Source organism: Papaver somniferum, chromosome 9 (genome assembly GCF_003573695.1).
Source record: "Papaver somniferum cultivar HN1 chromosome 9, ASM357369v1, whole genome shotgun sequence".
Taxonomy (NCBI): domain Eukaryota; kingdom Viridiplantae; phylum Streptophyta; class Magnoliopsida; order Ranunculales; family Papaveraceae; genus Papaver; species Papaver somniferum.
Window position 1 is genome coordinate 194,465,988 of NC_039366.1, and position 21,057 is coordinate 194,487,044.

Below are 21,057 nucleotides of genomic sequence, written 5' to 3' on the forward strand. Positions count from 1 at the left end.
GTCAGGTTAGGACATTAAAAGTCACCTGCTGTTGACTCAGATATAGAGCCTTTTGAATTGGCGGCATTAGCTCTCAAGCCGCTGTTGACTCAGACATAGAGCCTTTTGAATTGGCAGCATGGCAAAAAGCTCTTAGTGGGCAACTGCAAACGTTCAGGAAATGATCATCACCTCCAACACAACACTCCCCTCAAAAAAAAGAAGCATGGGAAAACTCGGTACCCATTGGAAGTAAAAGCTAAATTTCAAATAATAACCTCCAAAAACAATAACAAATATTAAAGTGTTTCTAAGGACAAATATGCTTCAGCCCCTTAGATGTTCAAGTTCTGCGGTCATCTCCGCAATCATTACAGGTCTATGTGTAATCATCATCAGCATCACAGTCCCGAAACTAAATTTACCCAACCACTTTTCAAGAATCAAAAGACCAACCACAAAAGAGAGTTTCCAAAATGTTGAAGTTTACAAAAACTTTCTCAAAACAAAACAACTTGAAAATGAAAAGAAGAGAATAATTAGAGCAACAACATAATTTTGTGTCAACAGAACCATAATATGAAGCCAAATGATATGTAAAAACAAACATCATCATTAAAATGATCTGTAAAAACAAACATCATCACGGGATTCCAGTTCAAACTGAAACAGCATCTGACAGAAATTTCAAGAGCAATGTGAGCATAACTCACAAATCCTACCAAAAAATCAATATGGAAATGATGTGGAGAAAATGATTGTTGATAAGTCAATAGATTGCATGAAACTCAACTGCCCACCTTCACCAAAAATCAATTTTGCAGAGAATTCTTTCCGATGAAAGGCATTTGAAGCACAATTCGGATACACACATATCTCTGCATTTTAAAATACCTCCAAAACTATCAACAAAATAAAAGTACACACAACCTAATAAAACTCAACTGCACAACTTCAACAAAACTCAGTTTCACAGATAACTCCAATACACAAACATCTCTGCATAATAAATTCGTTAACTCTAAAATTATAATCAACAATACTAAATAAATAAATAATCTTCTCCTAATAGCAATTTGTCCAAATAGGACATTTGGGGCAAGATGCTTGATTTACCAAAAAGACCCAAGATTTTCCCACTGCAACAGAATTAATAGCCTAGATTTTACATTGAAAATGACGTGTTCACAGATATGAAGCAATAGCTAGCATTAATAGTGAACTACATATAATTATAATCTTCATAATGTTCGTCTTTCTACGAAGGATCCAAATGTAAAAGTTTACAAAAAACCTAGCACAAGAGGATAGAAACAGAATGACTAGAAAGATTTTGCACAACTTTTGAGCTTATCAGGTCTTTATGATAAATGTCACCTGTAAGCCTTCGAATGTGCTATCCGGGAAAACAAAACAGCTTGTAGATTTACATGAGAAAAAAGAAGGAACAGATTTTTCATGGAAAACTTAAATGTACTAAACTGTGTGCTTTTGCTTATCATAAACAAACACAAAAACTTTATGTAAAATAATCAAATAAGATAATTCTCACAAAAACAACAATCTAGAACGCAACAAGGCTTCAGTGTGTGTAACATTCAGATCATTGATAAAATCACATGGGCAACCTTTATCATCATTAGCCCTATTTAATCTGGATTACTTGTACTTGTGCATTTGTATAGAAAATATCAGAAAAAATCAAGTTGAAACAAAAAACTGAAACAAAAAACAAAAGTACTTATCATCATCAACACACTTGTAATTTTACCTCAATTGCTGGATTTGAAGATCAATTGGGATAAAATGAAGACAGTTGAGATTGATTAAATAGTACTATAGAAGGAAATGAATAGCAAAGAGAAGTGTCTCAGACATCCAAGGAAGGAAAAAAGCAGCATTAACTCTCAGGCGAAAGGCGAAAGCTCTTAGTAGTCGGCAACTGCGAATTTTCTTGAGAAACAAGCCTTAGATTTATCATCATAAACAACAAACCTGAATTTTGGACAAAAGAAAACATCATACAAAAAATTATGTGGTAAAATATATGTTTCCGACGAGAAAAATGGATGGATCAGAGTACTGGCTTGGAAAACCTCTTCTGTTGAGAAAGAGATTTAAACAAAACGCACATTATAATCTTGGTCGATCAGCTGGGGAAAGGATCATCACCTCCGTCATAACATTTCCCCCCCAAAAAAATAGATAGGGCATGACTAGAAACAAGTATAGATACAAGGCTAGGGACAAAAATATTTTGAAGTGAATAGAACAATAAAAAGAAAATCCCAAATGCAATAATTGAGCAGACAATTTAAAGATTAACTAGAGCAACAAAATAATTTTGCTTCAAGGGAAGCAGTCATGGAGAACTAATATCAACAATGACCAGATAATGAAGCCAAATGAGATGGAAAGAGAGAGTTGTTTAGTGAAGGGAACAGCAGCAGAATGCAAAACACCACTACAATGCAAAAGACCAAAAAAATAATATATTTTTATGTAAAAGATGTAATCAACTATTTCAAACTGGAAAAAGTATTATCTTTATTCCAGTACAGCTTATTACTAAGAACAATTGAAATATACATATCGCTTCATGGAACGAGTCAACCAGGAACCATAAACAATCCTGCTGACCAGATTAAGAAGCCTACAAAAATTACCTTATTCTATCTGGATTGTAATCCAACAACAGTAACAACATAAAACTACAATGAAACTTCCTTTACCAAAATGATTAAAATAACCTTACATGTAAGGTTTGCAGACCAATCAATTTATCTATCTTATTATAATGTATCAGCTCCATTGTTCAACAAAAGGGAGCCCATTCTTTACAATCCAGACGTAAAAAGAACAATTTGAGTCACTTCACTTCATATACAGAGAGTTACCAACAAAAAACAGAAAATATTACTTGGCCATACTTATCACTCTTTGAAATTCTTAGAAATATCCTTCACTTGTTCCGTGAGTTCTTGTTTCTTCTTTGCAGCTAGATTTTGTACAGTTTCAATTCTCTTTGATGTCCTAACAGCAAACCTCTGGAATGCAACACTGTTAAGACAAACAGTATAGTGGCATATCAGAATCCATTCTTACAAACACATCTTTGAAAAACAATTTTCACTATATAAACAATTTGTTTTGTTGTCTGCTCAGAATAATGAAATGTCTTCTCATAGATCTTGTTTCCAAAACCTCTGAAGTCTGACATGTGAAAATTTCATAAATCATCCTTGCAGAACTATTACAAAATTCTATTAACCAGACAAAGAAATGTAGTTACCCAACGTCCAAATGCAACATAGCAAGAAGCACCGGATAGCGAGGGCAACAAATTTTTATCGCTTCACCACAAAAATATGCCACTAGAATTGATTAACCTAGCTACAACAATGTTCATAGAACAGATGAAGCTAAAAACACAAAATCAAACAAATCAACTCAATATGCCTCAGCCCCTTAGTATAATTCATCTCCGCTATCATAACAAATTCTACTTGATCATCATCGGCAACCAATCAAAAATTTGATTAAAAGTAATACATCAAAAGATCTATTGTTTGAATATTTATGCTCTAAACGTTTTCTCAATCGCAACAATTGAGCGACCGAGATTAATAAAAGATATCTAGTGCAACAAATTAATATCGCTTCAAGGGAACGAGTCAATCAGGTACTGAAGAAATCCTGTCGACCAGATTAAAGAAGCCTATGACAAAACTAAAAAACGGAAATATGCGTTTAATCAGAGATTATACCTGTTTGCTAAGCCATTAACGACTAATTCATTAACAACATAAGACATAACTCTACCAATGAAATTTCCTCCTCCAGCCATGATTTTTGAGTTACAAATCGAAACCCCTAATTTGATATTAATATTAAGCTTTTCTGGAACTCTATGGGAAGTTTCGAGAAACCCTAATAAGAGAGAGAGAGATATGAGATTCAGGGGAACTTGGGTTGTGAATATATAGATAGGGGAGAGATGTGGTTTGACGGATGAGATTGTTTTCCTTGTTCAGAAAGACAAACCCTAAAATGAATGGCGAGTACTGTTATTACTAAACTACCCTCATTCACTTATTGGGCTTTGGCTTACTTTGGAATGTTGTTTCAGCCCAGTCATGATCGGTTACTTTGAAATTTTTGAGGGGCCATTATGTGTAGGGGTGAGCATGGGCCGGTATGGACCGGTCTTCGCCTCATCCGCATCCAATTCATTGCACTACGGATTTTAAATTTGGCATCCGCATCCAATCCATATCCAACGGATTTGGCATCCAATGGATGCACGAATGGACGGATTGGATGCGGATAATCCAATGGATTTGTTTTAGTTAAAATTTATAGTAAAGAAAATAAGCCGACACAAATGACTCCTTATAAAACCCACATATCCTATATATGTATACAAATATAAATATGTCATGTACAACACTCCAAGCAAAAATCTTAAAAATTCCTAAATGATCCATAGTATTTTCTAGAACTATCCCTTAATTTAACGGATATGGATGTCCAACGGATTTCAAGGTTGCATCCGACCTGATCCGTTGTCCGTTGGATTTCAAAATTTTCATCCGCATCCAACTCATTAACAAACGGTCCGGGAATCCATCCGTAAGTGAACGGTTTGTCCCGGTTAAATCCGTGAATTACGGTCCAAATGCTCACCCCTAATTATGTGTCTAGGCCATCCATCCTACAAAACCAAGGGGTGTCCGAATTTTAGTAGTGTCCCTTTTTACTATTTTATGGAAATTTCTCAGTTTTTCGCAATCGGTTTGTTTTTGGCAAATTTCCAAGTTCCAGTACGTATATGTGTATGTTTTACGGATTTTCTTAGCACCAGTGTCAGAATCATGGAAGATCGATAACTAAAAAGAAACCATCTTTCGTTCAAAAGTCATGGATCATAAATAAGAAGATAATTTGCAAGAGAAAGGAAGCAACCGAATAACAGTGTCAAAACTACCAATCTATGCATGAAATTTGTTAAAGATGTATGGTTAAGCGAGTTGGAGAATCGCAATCTCGTATTCCTTTTGTTCTCGATGGACACTGCTCTTGGGTTACTAGTTTCTTGAGCAACTAGTGAAACCTTAAAACAATTGTTAAGGTTTCTCAATTGTGAAAGTCTATGCAATCTAAATTCTACTCATCGGCATGTTGCGCAAAACAGGAGCTAGAACTAGAAGTCCTAAACTTTCTTTTGCTGGTGGTATCTTAAACCTTCATTCCAAGAGGTTGCTCGTGCAATTTACAAAGTGGAAGCCGAAACCGTGGATTCCATAAATAAGGTGTGTAAAGCTACAAATCCATGTATTTTTTCGTTTGTTTTATAATTTTTTTTTGTTTTGTCGTTTCTGACGATATAATAAATGTATATAACTTGGATAGAGTGAAGAAGTGTTGAAGAAGGTGAACTCATGGGCGAAAAAGGAAACTAATGGATTAATTCATTATCTCCTGCCTGATGACGTAGTCGATGAAAATACTGGTGAATAAACTTTATTTCGAAGGATCTTGGAACCGATATGAATTTCAACCTTCACTAACGAGATCTCAAAGTTGAAAAAGCGGGGTACAACAACCACACCCAACAATTCGTTTGGAAATCTGAATAAACAAACTCCAATATACTTTCAAGAGAACCAATTAGACAGTTATACTCAATCTAGAGAAAAGTATATCAAAGAGTTTTGTATCTCTCTTTCTCCATTCAATCTGCAATCAGCAAATAAGAATTTGCGAGCCCGACTGAATATAAGAGAATTAACTTGAACGGTATCAAAGACCAATGTTCAATGATCAACCAATTTCAATCAATAACCAAAGGTTGGATTCCCAATTGATCGATTCAGCGCACAACCTGTGATATTTCAACTATATAACAAAATATAACACAGACACCAGAAGTTTTGTTAACGAGGAAACCGCAAATACAAAAAAAAAAATATTAAGCCGCTACAGATACTAGCCTACTTACAAAGAACCTCGAACTGGACTGCAGTTGAACCCTAATCAATATCACACTGATTCAAGGTACATTTGCGCTCCTTATGTCTCTGATCCCAGCAGGATACTACACACTTGATTCCTTTAGTTGATCTCACCCACAACCAAAAGTTGCTACGACCCAAAGTCGAAGACTTGATAAACAAATATGTCTCACAGAAAAGTCTATAGAAATAGATAAATCTGTCTCCCACATAAATATCTACGAGTTTTGTTCCGTCTGTTGTTGTTGTTGCTATCAACTTTCAGCTACTGCTGCATAACCTAAAGCTTCTGTATTTCTCTGGGAACTTTCCGCGAACAGGTTATGGGCGTGAAAACTAGGGTGAGGAGATATATTTCAGTGGTTATTCGACCCTCTATTTATATATGTTTACTCCTCCAAATTCGAATCTGATAAACACCCAAGACTACTAAAACGACCTAAACCCTAATCTCGTATCAATCCACCACCGTTCATCTTGAAAATCGACGGCAAAAGCACTAGTCGGTGGTTGTTTTCCAGCTGCAACATCAATCCAAAACTTCCCTGACTGAATTGTCGCTCAAGTCTTCAATCCAACGATGACCCAAGTTCCTAAACCGTTTCAAACTCCAAAATAACCCATTACTGCATCAAACAATCACCGGCAGCAAGCTTATCTATCTTGAGCTGATTTTCCGGTCAAGCTACCCAAGTACCACGGTCAAAACCTAAACCGCGTACAACTCATACCAATGTCCCGTATTGTCTTCTTTCTCTTCGACTCGAACTGCAACTCCACCCGAACCATGGCTAACCGGAAACAAACCTTACTCGAGCATAGCAGCAGCACAAACTTCACCGCAGACATCATCAACAACCATTATCATGATCATTACTATCATATCCATCGTCGACTCACTGTTTTACTAAACCACTTCCATCAGCTTCTTATCACAACTCCAGCAAGCACGGGTACAATTCCACACCATGCATCAATCACCGAACTCCATTTCCTTCCATTAATGGATTTCTCCATCTTCATGACGACTCATATTCTACTGCCATTACTAGCCATCTCCTCCAGATTAATAACCAGCAACAGCATCACCATCCAGTTCTTCTCTGGCCATCCACCATTCATGGAAGCAACCTATCGATAATGGCATCAACTCAATCCTATCGATCCCATCAACTGACTACTATAATAATTAACAGAAGCCAACATCACCAAATCGATTTACCGACATCCCTTCCTTCTCCATCACGTTGTTGTTATTATTGAAACAACCTGCAGTATCTTCTTTCACTGCAACAACATGCCATCACCATCTCTGCCAACAACATACTTCGTCATATTTTCATCGAGCAACATTATCCATGCAGAAGAACATCACGCGGGTTTTTTCCATTTTGAATTTAAATAGGAAAATGGTAGCCTTGAGTAAATGAGCGTCTGCCTTTAACATCATCTGAATTGCAGCCTCCCCCTTTGTAAACTACCTGACTGTATTTAGCAGTTCCTTTGTAACATGGTTGCCCTTTAGCAGAGTGGATGACCCTTTAGCGAATGATGGGTGGCAATAGCATTCGTCGCTAAAATGACCATTTTGCCACTTTCTTTCAGATTCTTATTTTGCTCATAACTTCTTCATACGAGCTCAGGATGACTCTATTCTTTCGCCATTGGCTTCGTCTTTTCGTCCTCTTCAAGATGAAAAGTAGAAATCTTGTACTTGAATGAGTTCTATTTGGTCTTTGGCCCTTCTCCACTTGTAGATAGCTTCTTTTATTGCACAATTAAGTGCCAATGCACTTCTTTTGGATGATTCACCTAATAAAACACAAATAAGAGAAACACAGCGTGATATACAATGAAAAAGTGGGGGTACAACAACCACACCCAATATTTCGCTTAGCAATCTGTATGGACAAACTCCAATATACTTTTTAGAGAATCAACTAGACAGTCGGACTCAATCTAGATAACAAGTATATCAAAGAGTTTATATCTCAATCTCTCGATTTGATATATACTCAAGCAAATAGAAATCTGTGAGTCTTTATCAAATACTAGAGAGAAAACTTGGATGGTACCAAAGACCAATATCAACAACCAAAAGGTCGGATATTCTAATTGATTGAACAACGCACAACCTGTGATATTTCAATTATATAACAAAATATAATGCGGAAAAGAAATAACACAGACACCAGAATTTTGTTAACGAGGAAACCGCAAATGCAGAAAAACCTCAGGACTTGGTCCAAATTGAACACACAGTGTATTAAGCCGCTACAGAAACTAGCCTACTCTAAACTAACTTCGGTCTGGACTGTAGTTGAACCCCAATCAATCTCACACTGATCCAAGGTACAGTTATGCTCCTATGTCTCTGATCCCAGCAAGATGCTATGTACTTATTCCATTAGCTGATCTCACCCACAACTAAGAGTTGCTACGACCCAAAGTCGAAGTCTTTAATAAAAAAATCTGTATCACACAGAAAAGTCTACGATAATAGATAAATCCGTATCCCACGAATATACCAACGAGTTTTGTTCCGTCTTTTGATAAATCAAGGTGAACAGGAACCAATTGATAACCCGGACTTATATTCCCGAAGAACAGCCTAGTATTATCAATCACCTCACAATAATCTTAACCGACGCAGCGAAAAAAGATATTGCGGAATCACAAACGATGAGACGAAGATGTTTGTGATTACTTTTTATCTTGCCTATCGGAGATATCAATATCAAGCCAATCCTTATTGTACTCGTATGATAGAAACATCAAGGTTAAATCACACAACTACGAGAAAGTAGTATCGGTCTGGCTTCTCAATCCCAATGAAGTCTTTAAGTCGTTAACCTGTTTTAGAGAAGAAAACCCAAGGTTAAAGAGAATCGCCTCTAGCTTATGCAACTAGTATCACACGTATGTTGTGGGTATTAGGTTTCCCAGTTGCTAGAGTTCTCCCTTCTATAGTCTTTCAAATCAGGGTTTGTAATCAATGTTAGCTTGGTAACAAAGCATTCAATATTCACCGTTAGATGAAAACCTGATTAGATTCAAGCTCATATTTCTCAACCGTTAGATCGAAAATTTAGCTTGTTACACACAAATGAAATGTCCTATTTTGGGTTTATGCAACCGTTCCCAAACATGAACACTTGTTGGTTCAACAATAGTTAACCAAAGGGTTATCCATATGAGCAATTTCATATCAACCATATTCTTCTTCACCATAACTAGTTCAAATGACTCAAATGAACTAGTTAGAGAGTTGTTCAATTGCTTAGATCTTATGTAACTACACAAGACACAATCGAAACAAAAACGGCTTGATTCACTCGAATCGGTTCATGAACTTTATAGCCACGGTTTGCAAAAGCATTCTTTAGTTTATATAAACATGAGTTCAAGAACAACCGTTTTTAGATATAACCAACTCAAGTTCGCGGACTGGGTTCGCGGACTTAAGTACACGGAAAGAGTTCACAAACTCCAGCAGAAATTCTCGGGTCGAGAACTTCCGCCAGTCCGCGGATGATGGTTTATCAAAAGTGATTGTAGTAGTAGTGGTAAAACGGTTCTTTTCAGACTTGTGAAGGTAACAAAATTTCTAGATTTAAATAAAATTTAGGAAAATAGCAAACTGACGTAAAATTTTATGGAGAAATAGGGGTTGAGATTCCACCAATCAACAATACTTATGTGATCTAATATTTTTTTACTATGCAATTTAAATAATTGGGTTGATTCTAAATATTGCCTAAAGCAGATTTTCCAAAATATCAAATGTTAATCACAAGTATAATACATCAAGAGTCTAAAACTAAGCATGCATTATCAAGGGAAAACACAGTTGATTAATAAAAACCATTTAAATCATTTTTATCAATGCAATTAATCATATAAAAATATTGCATAAATTAATAAAATAGAGATTACCACATAATTATTGTGAGAATGGCTTCCTCTGTCACCCCTGGGATTGGGTTTAGCTCCTCATCTCAAAAACACACTCAAAAGATAAATTCATGGCTAAAATAGGTGTTTTTATTGATGATTATATGATGAAATAGGAATTAGCAACGCTGTAGTGGTGTTACAGCGCCACTGTTACAAAAGAGTATGGTAATTTAAGACTATTGTAAACGATAACTATCTACTGCTGTGAAACAACGACAGTGGTATGAAAATAAGTCTGCTGAAGAACGACTGACTCTGCGAGTCTGTTCTTCGTGTTCTTCAGAAGCTTTAATGGCAGCAGCAGCAGCAGCGTTGTCTCCTCTATAATTGCTTCTCCTAGGCTCTCATCGACTCTAAACTCTCTCCTAAAGGTTTCTAACCCTTCTATGACTTGAACCCTATCTTATATAGTCTTTTAATCCCCAAAAACCTCTACTGAATCCGACTTTTTCTTTTCTTTTTCTTCTCGGCGCTGTTGAGAGAATAATCACCTCTTCAGTGTTTGTACGCGTCTGTTAGCTATAAAATAGGTACCAAACTCTTCTTAAGACGTGAAAAAGACTAAATACATTAATTTCCAGCGTCAAACTCTCCCAAATATCTCTCACAAATCTTTGAAACTTGAACAGAAAGTACGTGTCCTGTTTGAACTTTGATTATTTCTCCCGGCCATTCCAGCCCAATTGGTTGGGTCCAATTGATTGTATCAGGCCTGTTTAGTCATGCAGAGTCCATACGTACCAAATACAGCAATTGAATCTCCTAAAATCACGTCCAAAATTCGATCTTCAAATCTGCCAGACGCTGCATGCATTTTCCCGCCATTTTTTTAATTCAAAACGTGAAGAAGGTGGGTGCCCTTATCCTGTGTTGTTCTCCCTTTAGCAGCTGCCTGGAAATAGGTCACCCCTTAGTAATTAGGTTACCCCTTATCCAAAATCAAGGGTCCGTATAGCAAGTGTCCTCTGGCATTTTCCGCACTTTTTTCGGGGTTCCTCCGGGGTATTTCTGGGATACTTCCGGTACACTTCTGAGGCGCTTCCGGTACGTTATCAACGGAGGTCCAATGCCACATTTTTAGCCAAATTCGCCGCAAGAGATTATTTTCCAAAAACACCTACAAATACATAAAATAACCAAATAAGTACAATATCGAGTACTAACAATATATACAAATGAGCTATATTAGACACATAAATGCTGCTCATCAAATACCCCCAAACTTATTATTTGCTAGTCCCGAGCAAATCAAATAGAAAATAAAATCCTAACTCACTGTCGCAGGCATCGTCGATTGCATTTAGCGTATGCAATAAGCCTTTAAACCCCTAGGTGGCCCTAGTGGCCGAGTTATAGTCTCGGGAGGGCTTACCAGAGATATACCCACAAAACCTTACTCCAGACCTTAGCTATCTACGCAAACCTTGGAAGGCACTAAAGAATCTCCTTGGTTGGCATACTTATTGACTACAGGAAGAAGTACCCTGATGCGAAATTCCAATTATTGTACACGAGTTTGCACTCAAGCATACTAAAATTCATATAAAGTGACAGAGCTCTACTCAGATAGTTGCACTATGGACATCATATTCGGAGTCAAAACTAATCACATGGATAGATCAAGAAGATGGATATAGAAAACATAGATGGTTTTGATGTTTACTAAGTGAACGACGTTTCCCATATCTGTCTGAAGGCCTCCGCCAAAATGAACCTATCCTAATGGATTGAGATACTAGTCTGACTAACATCAACACACTGGCATATACAAGGGTACCAGTGGTCGATAACCTAACTCTAGGTCAACACAACTGGCATATACAAGGGTACCAGTGGTCGACTTTATTGAATTTATTCCTTTTGGTCAAATGGTCTGGTCTCAATTTCTTTTCTTTTTCTTTTTTTTTTTTTTTTTTTTTTTTTTTTTTGGTAACTACCTTTTTTTTTCATCTTTTTTTTTTTTTTTTTTCATCTCTTTTTCTTTTTCAACTTTTTTTTTTTTTTCATGGTATCTCAATCACTCTAATTCACCCTAGCATTGGTAACAACTTGAATCGTGGGCCCCACCTATCACTTAGAGAAACATAGTTTAAAAACAAAATAAAATAAAAATAGAAGTGAAAAGGACTCAACGAGATATGGTGAAACTATCATGTTATTTCTAACACCTGAGCTCTGTGCTTTTATGAATAGACTCTTTAGATGTTTCCATCTAATCAGATTGGTTCCTCAAACTCCTACAATCAAAATGCTTCCATCCACTTAGATTAGTTAGTGCAATCCTCAATAGGCATAAATTTCTAGGCTCTGGAGTTTATTTATTGCAACTAAAAGCTAACAAAAAGTGTTTCTTCCCCACCCCCAAACTTAAATCTTACATTGTCCTCAATGTTCTAAGGATGAAAATAAAAGCATGAACAAGGAGAAACTATTACCACTGGAGGGAAAAGAAATAAGGAAGGATATTACCGTATCACATGAACGCGGGAGCCTCCCAGTAAATGCTAAATTTATAGTCATTAGCTAGACATCAAATACCTCAAAAAGAATTTTCACCTTCCAAAGTCGTATACCAATAGTCGAAATAATTGTGGGTCCATAAGACCAAATAGAACTGCCACAAATAGGAGACAAATGCTCAAGATCAGAAAAATGAGCAGATAGAGCACAACCTGATCTAAAGTTTCTCGCAAGACAACTGGATTTATCTGAGGTGCCCACTTGGGCTTCATATGAGTGTCTCGGCAAACAGATTCATCCGAAAAACGGGTCTCTAACATTGGATTTTCTCCTGGACATTATCAGGCGGATCAGGTTGTGGAGTCTGAATACACTCAAGCGATACCTCAGATGCACTAGGCTTGAGTCCCAAGTTAGGGACTTCTATTGGGGATAATTGACAATCTCTACCCCCAAACTTAGAATTTTGGGTGCCTCTACAATGACTAGTCACAATGTTCCTAATTTCTAGACCATCGGGTTCTTGAAAAAGGTCAATTGCTTTCTCTAAGTCATAATCAGGTGGTTCATCCTCAGCTTGCTTCATATCTTCTATGGTCCACTCTAAGGCTTCCTTATTTTCTTGAAGCACGGTCTCTGGACTACTTTCCTGATCACTATCCAAATCGGAGGCTATAATCACAGGGAAAGACTCGGGTGGGCCTAAAAATGTATAATTAGACTCCAACTCAGGAGGCTCTTTTAAATAAGGTATTAAGATAGACTCAGAAGCTAGTAATGGTTCGAACCTATCTTTCCATATATCAATATCTAACATAGGAACAGAATCCAACAGAGCATTTACTTGTTCAATGTTACTATCATCGTCGAAATCCAGGCTAAAATGGGATAAACAACTCTCCAATGTATTTTCCGGTACGATGTTTGGTAATGACTCCTGAACTAAGGTTCCTATCATGTTCACCTCTTCAATACATGTGCTATCTAGCTCAGAATGTAGCTTGTTTACATTAAAAATATTCAGCTCAATAGTCATATTACCAAAAGATAGATTCATAATACCATTTCGACAGTTTATGATCGCATTAGACGTAGCTAAGAATGGGCGACCTAAAATCACAGGTATTTGGTTCTCTGGGTCGGGGACAGGTTGGGTATCTAGGACCACGAAATCCACTGGATAAATAAACTTGTCGACCTCAATAAGAACATCCTCGATCACACCACGAGGGATTTTAACGGACCTATCAGCTAACTGGAGTGTTATCTGGGTAGGTTTCATCTCACCAAGTCCTAGCTTAAGGTACACATGGTATGGCAGTAAGTTCACACTGGCTCCTAAGTCAAGCAACGCTTTCTCAACACGGTACTTACCTATTGTACAAGAAATGGTAGGGGACCCTGGGTCTTTATACTTAGGAGTAGTGGTATTCTGAATAATAGAACTCACATGACTAGCTATGAAGGCTTTCTTCTGGACACTGAGCTTACGCTTTCGCGTACACAAGTCCTTAAGGAACTTGGCATAAGAGGGAATCTGCCTAATTGCATCTAATAATGGAAGGTTGATATTAACCTGCTTAAAAACCTCCAATATATCATTAAAGTTGGACTCCCTCTTAGTCGGAACTAGCAGCTGGGGAAACGGGGCTCTGGGAACAAAGTGAGGCTCAACAGGACCCTCATTGGTCTCTTTGGAGACTCTATCAGTCTCCTCATTTTCTGGCTCAGCAGGGTGAACTACAGCATGTTCACTATCAGGCATGGCGACCTTGTTGTCAACTTTCTTTCCACTTCTTAGGGTTGTGACAGCATTCACATGATTGTACGATTTCTCTCCTCTAGGGTTAGGATCAGTATGACTAGGGAACCTTCCATCTCTCTCTCACTTATAAACTTAGCTATTTGTCCTACTTGAAGTTCTAACTTGGCAAGACTCTGGGAAGTATTCTTCAATTCCTGCCTAGTTTCTTGTTGAAAGCTCATGTGGTTCTTTGATAGCATGTCATGGTTACTTACTAACATAGTGATAGCTTCCTCTAAAGTAGAGATCTTTTTCTCGGAAGTGTTCTGAAACTGGGTTTGACCTGAAGAGTTCTTAAAACCAAATCCTGGGGGAGGCTGAGAATTGCTAGACTGGCCTTGATTCTGGCCCTTAGACCAAGAGAAATTAGGATGGTTTCTCCAACCAGGGTTGTAGGTTTCTGAGTATGGGTCAAACTTCTGACGGTTCTCAAACCTAGAGTTGTTATAGACAGCATGGGCTTGCTCTTCACTAACCTGACCTTCCCAAAACGAATTATCGGGCTCTATTCCACAACTAGAGACTTGAGAGGCTCTATTAGGTTCAACAAGGGACCTATTTTTAGTCTGACCCATTTCTAAAGCTTCTAACCTTCTGGATAAAGCAGCAAACTTAGCATCTGACGTAAAACTAGTATCTACCATATTGGTGCTACTTCTATTGACCAAGAGTCTTTTAGGGGGTTCAACACAAGATTCCCACTGTTGGGATTTTTCAGCGATAGCTCCTAAGAAGTCAAAAGCATCATCAGCATTTTTACTAGTGAACTCACCAGCGCACATAGACTCAACCATGGCTTTGGTCGAATAGTCTAAACCATCATAAATAATCTGTACAAGTTTCATATTATCAAATCCATGGTGAGGACACTGAGATAGGAGATCATTGAATCGCTCTAAAAACCTATAAAGAGACTCTCCCTCTTGTTGCACACTAGCACTAATTTTCTGCCTAACAGCTGCAGTTTTATGCTTAGGGTAGAATTTCATATAGAAGGCAGCAATAAGTTCCTTCCATGTTTCAATGGATTCAGATGGTAGGTTGTTCAGCCAGGTCTTGGCTTTGTCTCTCAAAGAAAAGGGAAACATCTTAAGTTTCAAGACTTCATCGGTAAGGTCCTTTATCCTAATTGTCCCACAGATTTCCTCAAAGTCCCTAATATGAAAATAAGGGTTCTCATCATCTTTTCCTAAGAATATAGGGATCATTTGAAGAATACTAGGTTTTATCTCGAAATTAGCCGTAGTGGCTGGCAATTTAATGCATGAAGCTCGGTTGGTCCTAGTTGGGAACATGTAATCTTTCAAAGTTGCCATCGCTGGCACAACAGAAGTACTAGGGGTATTATCCTCACAAAGAGACAGATTCTCAAAACAGAAGTTTCCAAAAACAGGGCTCTCCAAAGAAAAGTCTTCGAGCTCCCTGCTTAAATCAGAAGAACTACTAGGTTTTTCGCTAATCAATCGACCTAGAGTATCTCTTTTCCAAGCCCTAACAAAATCGGGCATACACTAAAAAAAAATTCAAAAAGAAATAAAAATCCTAACAAGAAGGTTCTAGCAATCACACAGCAGGCTGACTCGACTTTACCACAACAAACCTAAAGATTTCTAGCAAACAACAAGCATGATGGCTCCACTTAGATTGTTTCTAGACCAGCTTCTAATCCTTCGAAATGGAATTCGTTACAATTTGAGCAAACCCCTCTGGAATCAATCCGAGTTAAAGCAAGTTGAATCGAGGCGAGGGAAGCTCAGTGGAGCTTTGATACCCAAAACCTCACCGATCCAATGCGGCGCAGTCACGCATTCAACTCGCAGAAACCGTCAAGAACTTCGAGGTGTGCTTAAAAGAGTAACCAATATTTTTCGAATGATTGTCCTGTTAAGCTCAATACCCTATAGGTCTCTTTCTAGTCCAAATTTTAGGCTTAGGTTCGCTTTAGGTTTCGTAACAAAATTTCTAGATTTAAATAAAATTCGCGTACTTGGATCACGCTACATTCCGGTTCTCTTGATCAACAAAGTTCGCAAACTTCGGTTCAAGGAATAAGGACTTATAAATATATGTGTTTCCACAACAATGCTTATATCCATCAATGTTTATATAATCTAAACTCTCATTTCAATCATTAAAACATTCTTAGAGGACGTTATATAGTCGTTATTCACAGACCATTTTCCGTCAGAGAAATTTTCAAAGTGATTGAAACATATCATGACATTCGTCACTAGGTAAAGATGAATTTGGCTAAAGCGAAAGCTAACCAACACATATTTCGAGAAATAGATAGGCGAGATAAACTCGGCTCGAAATAGTAAATGTGTATAAACAAAGTCTATATATCAAAACGAATTTTGTCTCAATAATAGGAGATAGAGTAAATAGACTTTTGAGTGATAGATAAGTTCAAGTCTCCACATACCTTTGAGTCGATGAAGTTTCACCAGTTCCTTGAGTAGTCCTTCGTCTTGTATGATGATTTCCATGGAGTTCTTGAGCTCAAATACACTTTTTATCCTAGTCTGAAACCTTTAGCTATAATAGGATAGAAATCAAGACTTATAGTTTTGATCACTAACATCGACAAACATGCTTGAGATAGCAACGCGTGCGAGTTCGACCGAGCAATGCTCTAACATACAATAATTTGCAAGAAAACCAACAAATACTAGCATGGAATTAATACCAAATATATGTGAAATATGCGCTTATCAGTTAGCCATATGAATACTCTAATATCAAACTTATTCATGTTAACCATAACTAGTTCAAATGACTCAAATGAAACTAGTTAAAGAGTTGTTCAATTGCTATATTCTCATAGAAGTACACAAGAACACAATGGAAGCAAAATCGGTTTGATTCACTTGAATCAATTCATGAACATTATAGTCACGATTTGCAAAGAATGCATTCCTCATTATGTAAATGTATTAGTTCATGTACAAGGCTTCCCGCGAGAATTCTCCACTACATCATTCACGAATCCGTGGATAGCAAGAAACTCATCCTTACAGAACATGTTGTACTTTCTTTCTGAGAGCAAGAAATGAAGGCTTTTTCCCGACGCAAGAACGCTGGCATCAAGAGCAGCTGGCAAAAATTCTTCCGGAGCAACTGGCTGACGAATAAATGGGACCCCTTGATTCCAGCAGGATAATACGCACTTGATTCCCTTAGCTGATCTCACTCACAACTAAGAGTTGCTACGACCCAAAGTCGAAGACTTTAATAAACAAATATGTATCATACAGAAAAATCTACGGTAATAGATAAATCCGTCTCTCACGAATATACCTACGAGATTTGTTCCGTCTTTTGATAAATCAAGGTGAACAGGAACCAAATAACCCGAACTTATATTCCCGAAGAACAACCTAGTATTATCGATCACCTCACAATAATCTTAATCGACGCATCAAAAAAAGATATTACGAATCAGAAACAATGAGAGGAAGTGTTTGTGATTACTTTTATATCTTGCCTATCGGAGATAGAAATCTCAAGCCAATTATTTCAATTGTAGTCGTACGATAGAAACAACAAGATCAGATCACACAACTACAAGAAAAGTATTATCGATATGGCTTCACAATCCCAATGAAGTCTTTAAGTCGTTAATTTGGTTTAGAGAAGAAAACCAAAGGTTAAAGGAGAATCGACTCTAGCTTATACAACTAGTATCACACGTAAGGTGTGGGGATTAGGTTTCCCAGTTGCTAGAGTTCTCCCTTATATAGTTGTTTATGGGTGAAAACTGTTTCTGCTGGTTTTAGTAAATTTGGGTGTGTGGATGAGAAACGAATCTAAACCCTAAACAAATACACTGCATGGGAGTGCTTTTTTATTCGAGATATCAATCTATACAATTCTGGGCTAAACCAAGAAATGGCCATTCCAGACTTGCTTCGGTCACAAAGTGAAGGAGATGGGGTTGATCTTAGGGAGGAAAGCGAAGAAGGTGTTGAGATTGTGAAGGTATTGGATGTTTATGACTTGTATCATAATGTTGAACAGGCTTGCACAATGTATGCTATCAGTTCTGGGTGTTTTCTGGATATTGATGACAATACTTGGTTATTTCCGTCTGTGTCTTTTTTCCGTGTTGTTTGGAATTAGGCGAAGGACCTATTTATACAAGTCATTGAGCGCAAACCCTTATCTCGTAGGAAGTGGAGGAAGTTGAGTGATAGAGTAGTGGGGTCGTGTAGGTGATTGCACGATCACGTCTTAGCCCACTTCCCTCATCATCTTAACTTTCCATGCCTCCTGACACGTTCTTATATATGGGCGTGTTGCACGCCGCACGCTGTAAACAGCCAGACCAATACCACAGGAAGTAGCATACGGTGCTAGGTTAAATAACTGAGTTATATAGGAAATCGATATTCATGAAATATCGTGTATACTTTATGCATGTAATGCATCGAATACAATCAACATGTATGAAGCATCGCTGTTTTAAAGCTTAACGGAGTAAGTCGCGGATTGAGCGTCTTAAAATAGCTGCATGCCCAACCATCTTCGAGTGATCGTTTGGAGGCTGCATGGGCGGGCCATCCGTTGGCCGATCACTCCTTGTGGTAGAGTGACAGACGGTGATCACCAAGGTGCCTCATTGGCCATTTATCAAGCTGGAAAAGTTGGACAGACGAGATGATCTGCGGCACACATTTGCGACCGTTGATGGATTTTAGGGTTTTAAAGAGGTGCGCAAGCATCACTCTTTAGCTTGACCGAAATCAAGCATGGACAAAGCTTTTGGCGGGACCGACCGGGCATGCGTGTAGACGGCTTGCCGGTGAACAAGTCCATGCCACTCTGTTTCGCGGAGCTGCGATCTAGGCCACTTAATTTTTCTGGCAAAGGTGAGTGGTCGTGATCGATTTGCAACAGAAATCCTTTACCGCAAAGGATTTTAGGGGGCCACGACATGCCATCTTTGGGCGCACATTTCGAGGCGCCTAGCCATGGTCTACCTTGGCCGACCGGTTAATGCGCCGGTGGGCCCACGGTGATCATGTTGATGCTCTCTGGACCTCCTCAGTCTATATCTATACCCTCCATCCGAGCTGGCGAAGATGGATGGTCATGATCAAACTGCAACATATATGTAATTCCGCAAACCCTAATTAGGGTTTTGGATCAGTCACGCGTGCGTAACTTTGGACAAACGGTTTGGTAGGCTATGCTTCTCCTTTGGAGGGGTCGATTGTGTGGGGCCCACGTTGGGCTGACGGTGAACGCATGTGCACCTCCCTGATGGTCCTAGGCGCGATCTAAGCCATCCAAACATGCTGGCGAAGTTGGATGGTTGTGATCGATCCACGACCCTTTAAGCATCACTCCAGCCTCATTTCGAGCAAGCGTTTTCTGCTCTATGGCTAGGCCGTGAGAGAGTCGATCGGGTACTGAGGAGTGGGCTCGCTAATGTGTGCATTAGCGCTTTACCGATCAATTGTGGGATGATCTAATCCGTCCAACCAGACTGGTGAAGTTGGACGGCCATGATGATTTTAAGACTGCTGTGAGCGGTCTTGCTCGTTTGAGCCTTCCCCAAATCAACGCGGCCATCCCTCTTTGGGGCCGGCGTTCGACAGGCGTTAGGGGTATAACATAGTGTTCGACCGGCTAGGGCATAGGTGGGCCCGCCGGTGAACATCACGGTGATTGCCTACTCCTTCTAGGGTTCGCTAGGCTTGTTAAATCATGCGTCCAACTTGCGTGGTCGTGATCGTTTCTGAGACTGATTCAGACAGTCCAGATTTCTCTTAAGGAATTTAAATACGTTCGATCGAGATGAAAACACATCGACTCGAAATTCTCTTTGTCAGAGAGTGATGTAGCTTGTATGGGTATTTCATGCATGTTTCGAAATTGGCACTTGGAGATTCATGTTACTCTGCTGAGAGTGAACACTCAGTCGTCATGTCATGCTAATAATGAGAGTTCGGCGAGGAACAACATAGGAAATACTAGGCAAATCATGCATTAATTGATAATGCTATAAATTCACAGAATATTTGGGATTGTTGCTACATGCACCTTTCCGGGTGAATTTTGTATATTTATCGAATTGATTCGAATAAATAAAGTGAATAGGTACTCATCACTTATCTAATGGCTTTATCCTTTGCAGGATGTCAGCGCGTTAAATTTGGTTTTACAATTTTAGCCCTGAACGAAAATTCACCATCAACATTAAGTCCTCTGCCTAGCACGCAATGGTTGCACTATTTTGGAGTAGGCATTAGATGGTGACAAATAAAGATAAAACTTATGAGACAAAGTTAGATGTTACCAGGAGAGATGGGTCGTCCTGACCTTGGAGCATGTCACGTTCAAGAGGCGTCCAGGTGAGCGTTCCCCTAGCATGATGTCGGTTGGACCCAGGTAGATTAGGCAGATAGTTGGTTGGATTCTCAAACTATTCATGACAATGTCGTAATCCCCGACTCTGATGAGGACGAACCCTATCATGAGTAATATCCTTAAAAGGCCGCTGAAGAAAATTCTGAAAAAGATGTTGAAGCAACTCCCAAAGAGAACGGTGACATAGCTTCCGGAAAGCGTGTTGAAGTGGCTTCTGAAGCGAACGTCGAGGCAACTCCTGTTGAAGCAGCTTCTGGAGCGAACGTCGACGCGGATCCCGGAGAGAGCGTTGTAGCAGCTTCTGAAGCAAACGTAGAGGCGGCTCCTGGAGAGAGCGTTGAAGCAGCTTCTGGAACGAACGCCGAGGCGGCTTCTGGAGAGAGCGTTAAACAGCTTATTTTTCTGGAGAGAGCATTGAAGCATCTTCTGAAGCAAACGTCGAAGCGGCTTCTGGAGAGAGCATTGAAG

General features: G+C 38.7%; 1 long non-coding RNA gene and 6 other non-coding genes across 7 annotated transcripts; all 7 read right to left on the reverse strand.

The window, feature by feature from the left end:
- Nucleotides 1-300: 300 nt before the first annotated feature.
- LOC113314524 lies at nt 301-382 on the reverse strand. The gene has a single exon (XR_003342457.1). It is a non-coding gene; the product is annotated as a small nucleolar RNA SNORD25 (small nucleolar RNA).
- A 338-nt stretch (nt 383-720) lies between these two features.
- On the reverse strand, nt 721-864 carry LOC113314665. The gene has a single exon (XR_003342545.1). It is a non-coding gene; the product is annotated as a small nucleolar RNA snoR135 (small nucleolar RNA).
- Nucleotides 865-1,845: 981 nt separating this feature from the next.
- LOC113314485 lies at nt 1,846-1,968 on the reverse strand. The gene has a single exon (XR_003342426.1). It is a non-coding gene; the product is annotated as a small nucleolar RNA SNORD14 (small nucleolar RNA).
- Nucleotides 1,969-2,048: 80 nt separating this feature from the next.
- On the reverse strand, nt 2,049-2,157 carry LOC113314616. Its single transcript, XR_003342495.1, has one exon. It is a non-coding gene; the product is annotated as a small nucleolar RNA Z103 (small nucleolar RNA).
- Nucleotides 2,158-2,456: 299 nt separating this feature from the next.
- LOC113311009 lies at nt 2,457-3,978 on the reverse strand. The gene is made up of 2 exons (XR_003341521.1): nt 3,747-3,978; nt 2,457-3,039 (listed from the first exon to the last, which is right to left on the reverse strand). It is a non-coding gene; the product is annotated as an uncharacterized LOC113311009 (long non-coding RNA).
- LOC113314625 lies at nt 3,135-3,230 on the reverse strand. The gene has a single exon (XR_003342505.1). It is a non-coding gene; the product is annotated as a small nucleolar RNA R64/Z200 family (small nucleolar RNA).
- LOC113314687 lies at nt 3,260-3,405 on the reverse strand. The gene has a single exon (XR_003342568.1). It is a non-coding gene; the product is annotated as a small nucleolar RNA snoR136 (small nucleolar RNA).
- Nucleotides 3,979-21,057: the final 17,079 nt, after the last annotated feature.